Genomic DNA, 6,374 nt, shown 5'->3' with positions numbered 1-6,374 from the left:
AACCGTCACATCCATAACGCCAGTTTTTCCTACATAATGCATTACGAAAATGACGCATAGTTTCAAAAACACACTTTTTGTGTTCATTCAAGTCTCCTTCATAGTACATATATCATAGTTTCGGCAGTTTCCTTTAAAATTCACAGAGTTTGTAGAAAACCTGTAATCTCTCACAAAAGTGTGTCCATTTCATGTCACATCCATAACGCTGATAAAATGCCTTGTATTCTTAGGATGAAATTGATTATATGAAATTTGAGGATTTCTCAGTATTCAGAGGACAGAGGTTACATTAAAAGTTATGCAAATTAATTCACTGATACTAATTTTGCCCCCACTCTAAGGCATTTTGTTTACCAATATGAGTCCAATTGTCACATCCATAACGCTGGAATTGCCCTCTACCTTCCTTACTTTCAATTGCGAGTTGAAATTAATGTTAAATGATGACATACATAAGTCTGCAGTACAAATGTTTTTTAAATTGTAGCTGAAACGAGTACAAAGGATCTTTAATCTATTCATTGAATTCATCGTCAGAACAGGAGCACAGAGGATGCCATCTCTATGACACTTCACTCTGCCCTGTCCCACCTTGACAATAGCAACACCTATGTAAGAATGCTGTTCATTGACTTCAGCTCAGCTTTCAACACCATCATCCCCTCCAAACTGATCACCAAACTCAGTGAACTGGGCATCAATACCTCCCTCTGTAACTGGATTCTGGACTACTTGTATTGCATTCATTGTGTCTACACTTGAGATAAATAAGTTTGGTTTTTCTTTTATCACATACACATATATTGGTATATGTTTTTTCTTTACCTTGACATGTTTCGACGTATACTTCCATCTTCATCAGAAGGTCACACGGTGGAGTAGTGTGACGTGTTTTTATCAGCTGATGTTGTTACGGAGGTTTGATCCACCTGTCAGTTTTTTGACAGGTGGACCACACCTCCTGCTGTCAGTCAGCCGCCCCCCAGGACGGCACTCCAGGTATGGGAGAGCATATATGCTCCCTCATCTCTGTTCATCGTCTTTGGGCTTTCCTATTTCAATCGCCTCCTTTATCCAGCGGTGATATCGGTTGTTCTCCTGCTTAATGACTCTGGCATGCAGGAGGTGTGGTCCGGAAGTATACGTTGAAACATGTCAAGGTAAAAAAAAAAACATCTACCAATATATGTGTATGTGATAAAAGAAAAACCAAACTTATGGATTCTGGACTTCCTAACCAACAGACCTCAGTCTGTTAGGTTAGATAATCGCACCTCCTCAACCATCGAACACCAGTGTACCACAGGGATGTGTGCTGAGCCCTCTCCTCTACTCCCTCTTCACCTACGACTGCACACCTGTACATGGCTCTAACACCATTGTCAAGTTTGCAGATGACACTACGGTAATTGGGCTCATCAGCAATAATGATGAGACGGCCTACAGGGAGGAGGTCCAGCACCTAACATCGTGGTGCACTGATAACAACCTGGCTCTCAACACCAAGAAGACCAAAGAGCTCATTGTGGACTTCAGGAAGTCTAAAGCTAGTACACACACACCCATTTTCATCAACAGGACTGAGGTTGAGCATGTCACCAGCTTCAAGTTTCTGGGTGTCCACATCTCTGAGGACCTCTCTTGGACCCTCAACACCTCTACCCTGATCAAAAAGGCTCACCAGCATCTCTTCTTTCTGAGGTCCATCTGTCTCCTCAGATCCTGGTGAACGTCTACCGCTGCAACATCGAGAGCATCCTCACCAACTGTGTCACAGTTTGGTATGGCAACTGCTCTGCCTACGACGGAAAGCACTGCAGAGGGTGGTGAATGCCCAACACATCACCGGTTCCTCACTCCCCTCCATCGAGGCCATCCAGGGCAAGCGATGCTTGCGTAAGGCGCGCATCATCAAAGACTGTTCTCACCCCAACCACAGACTGTTCACCCCACTCCCCTCCGGGAGGCGTTACAGGTCTCTCCGCATCCGAACCAGCAAGTTCAGAGGAAGCTTCTTTCCTGCGGCTGTCACCCTACTGAACTCTAGCTCTGCATCCCGGTGACATCCAACAAACTAAGCCCCCATCACCCCCTGCCCCGCCCCCGCCTGATGCCTCCTTGCCTGTGCCTGTTGAGGTGTCCACGACCATGGCAACCTTGACAGGGACAACAAGGAGGCGGACATCCCCTAGCCCCCTCCCCACAACTGCACTACCCTATCCCACCCATCTATTTATTTACAAATGTACATACTGTAATTACACTTATACTGTACATAGCCATATTCTACTGCTTTTCATCCTGCACATACACTTATTATTAATACTATTGTAATGTTACTGTTTCTGCACTACAATGGTACTGTTACCACACTGCACATAGTTGTACATACTGTACCTATCTGTCTATATGGTTCATACTAAATATCCATATTTATTCAGTTTTTCTGTAATATATTCTGTTAATACACTGCATATATCTATATTGTTCTTACCACTACTATAATGGTACCGGCACTACATTGCACATACCTGTACATGTTGTTCATACATTGTTCATATTACAGTACATAGCCATATTTATTCTGCTCTTATAAGGTAACTGCTAATACACTGCACATATTTATATTTAATTTATGCTACTCTAAACCACCTTCTGCAAAACAACTGTATACTACTGTCTACACTGCACTATATTTCTTGTCCTGTCTATGCACCACCTGCCTATACTGTGTATATCACATTGTACTTTTCTGCTTTTTTGCACTTCTGGTTAGACACAAACTGCATTTCGTTGTCTCTGTACTTGTTCTCTGCACAATGACAATAAAGTTAAATCTAATCTAATTTAATCTAAAAAATGATCTGCCTCTGCTTTGCCTCTTTACGGATCATGCTATGAATAGCAGCAGCAATGTCTGCATAAGTTGAGACATTGTTATTGACCTTCTGGACCAGAGACATTCCATCAATGATTGTTGCTGTATTATATTCATCTGGAAGATTATCTGATAGTGATGCAAGTTTCTGCAAATGCTTTGCAAGTGCTGCTTTAGAGGTTTTCCTTGGGGTCCCCTCAGGTGTCGCCAATGACCATGGTTAAGGTCCAAAGGGTGACAAAAGACTTCTCTCATGTCCAGTCTTTAACATGATGGTCTTGCCATGTGCCTGTGCCCTTTCTTTTTTGACTCATGCTCGTAAATGTATTTAATTTTTGCTTTGCTTTGAGCCTGAATCAGATCATCCCTAACCTCTTGTATTGCTTTGCCTGCTGTAGATATGCAAATGAACTCATGTTCCTCTGAAAATGGATTGATCCAATTTCAGTTTCTGTCTCATCAGATCTAACTGTGTAGAATTTTTAAAACTGTTGTAAATGTATGTACTTGTAGATCAAGTCTTGGAAAATAGTTATTATTTCTTTTCAATGGAAATTATTTTAACATCAGATGAAAGACACTTTTAAGTATGATAATAATAATAATAATAATAATAAAAATAATAATTGTACATAATGATAACAATGTGTAAAGTATGAATATTTTCACCAACCAGTTCATCTACATCTCATTCCCACATTCTTACTAGTCAAAAGTACAACTGAAATGTATAATGTAGATCATTTTAGCACCTGTGATGCAATTATCATTATTTCCCAACTACTAGCTGCAGCTTATACAATGATTTTGCAAAATTTCTTCAGCTATGAGGTTAATACACGGGGGCAGTTAATATGGTATATGGTTTTGTTTCTTTTAACTTGCATAAAACACTGTCCTGTGGCTTATACACAATACGGCTAATACACTGGAAATTACTGTATGTATTTCATGTGCCCTGGACATTATACAATTATAATATTTATGTTAAGCTGGGTACATGTGGTGATGTGAACAATTTTCATATGGTATTCCTTGAATGTAAAGGTAATATGTGATTGGTAATCATGATGTTTTGATCTCTTGGAATATCTCTTATGGGTAGTTTCAATAAAATACTAATTTACTGAATTTTGGGGTGTTTCCGAATAGTACATTTACAAATAGTAAATAGCATAGCAATGCAGACCTATGTAATCATTTGTATTTCAAGCCTCTGCTGGGAGGTAGGAAGGTATAAATACATTGATTAATGAGGTAGTGGGCATTTCAATTAGTGCTGCAACACTTTGTGTCTCTGAAAACGTAGATTTGCTCATTATTACACATAAATCTTGAATTTTATCAACCAAAATGAAGGGCAAAATCACATAATGATTCAAAATATGTATGCCAACATCAAACACCACATATACATCAGTAATAATGAGGTTTAGATTATTTTCTGGGCTCTTATGAGTGGTTTAACAAAAAAAAGCCAATAGGCGGAATTTCCTTTTTTCAAATCAGAGGTCAACTTTGAAGGCCTGTACAGCCACAAAGCTACAAGATCCAACTTGCTATCATACCATTTTATACTCCAGAGATATGTAGCTTTCAGAAAAATATAGTGAGAATTTACCCCCCCAAGTGGTAGTGACACGCCCTGGCCTGTGGCTCATGGACTATAACTGTCTTTTATCTAGGCCATAAACTCATTGGTTCCTTTTTTTCTTTTCTTTCCCTTGTTCGCATGTTGGGTAGTGAAGCGATAATGCATTTAAAGTGTAATACCAGCGAAAATTGACCAAAAGGTGTTTTTTCTGACCCCTGATATAGACAGTTCCAACGAGTTCCACAAACTATTTATCAGCCTAAGTGGCCCACTAATTAGTCATTAGGCTAGGTCTACATATCAACATAAGACTAGCTTGTGCTAGTTTCCGCCTCGCAATAATGTCAATGCTTTAGCTCCGCTAACCTTTCTCTCTGCCTTCCATCCATGTGTAAAACAGCAAGCAACCACGCAAATCTGTCGACTGTTAAAATTCCTGTAGTTTTCCTCGAACTTGATCGTTTGTAGGGTCATGCCATTAGACGAGGGGCCGCTCATTTATCCCCCTACATTTCTGTAAATAGACTTGACCTGCAATCGGTTCATTGGATAAACCAGAAACACATTCCCCATTCCCAGGAGGCTTTGCTCCATTCTAGCTAGGCCTACGTTAATTTGAGAACAAACAAACAAATTAAATTATCATTTTTTTTATTTGTGACCATGAAAGTTCTGTAACGCCTAAATAAGACAAAAATAATTAAGATAAAAAATTAAGGCTAGCCTACACAAAAATCAGCATGGGAGAGATGAGTGTGCAGGGTAACCATGAATGACATATAGACAGTGAGCAAGTGGTATAAATATTGGTTAGAGTTCTTCTGGCGTATAGAACTCTATAGTGTAAATCTTGGAGATTTTCACGGAAAATTCATAATGAATCTATCATTTCGATGGCCGCGATAAAAGCTCTATGGGCCGGCCCGCACCGTGCACACTCCTCGACCGGCCAACCGGGAAAACTCCTGATCGCCCCGATTGCCACTCCGCCCCTGTTGAACATCATAGGACAGAACAGTGCATCAGTGGTGAATGTTGAAAGAAATTATGTACAGTAGTGGTTCAACTGGTTTGCCCTGTCCAGATCTCCCTCCACAGAACTGCTACTCTTCCTCAGGCCAGTGATGGTCTTCATTCCATCCCAGACCTCCTTCACATTGTTTTCCTGCAACTTCTGTTCCACCTTCTTTCTGTATTCCTTCTTAGCCTCTTTCAGCCTGGCTTTGAGTTCCCCCTGTACTTGTATACTACAACAAGTTACAGGGGGGTGGGCTCAAGAGCAGAATGGCCTTCTCCAGTAGAGCAAAAGGAAAGAAGCCCATCTCTCCAGATTCAGGTATTTTTTATCCTGAATATGCCCCCCAACCCAATAACAATGTCCTCCTTCCAGCTGGCCTGTTGCTAATTAGTCAGCTAGTGTGAAGGGATAGGTGTGAAATTTAAGTACAGACTACAGTGTAGTTATTTGTTTACAGCTATGCACAGATACTTCAGACTTGCCCACAATACAAGGATCAATTCAAACATGAATATATTACATTCATACCATACATTCAGATCACAACCAGAGGTTCTCCAATATATAGGTGTCAATTGCTTATATGGTAATTAGTTAAGCTTTGGCCAGACCCCCTATGTTGAGGTCACACAATGAGTCACACAATGAGTTGGGTGGAGTATCACAGTGTTTCTCAAACCAAGGACCACTTAATCAATAAAGTTCTTGAATTTCCCCTGGGGATCAATAAAGTATCTATCTATCTATCTATCTATCTAAAAAAAAAAAAAACTTCACGGACCACCTAGCTAAAAAAAGAGTAGACCTACTTCAACAGTTCATTACACAATAGGCTTACTCACTGAACCACCTTGCCTTATTGTCTTTGCACATTGCTTATT

Source organism: Alosa sapidissima, chromosome 20 (assembly GCF_018492685.1).
Source record: "Alosa sapidissima isolate fAloSap1 chromosome 20, fAloSap1.pri, whole genome shotgun sequence".
NCBI lineage: Eukaryota > Metazoa > Chordata > Actinopteri > Clupeiformes > Clupeidae > Alosa > Alosa sapidissima.
This window is presented reverse-complemented; position numbering follows the sequence as displayed.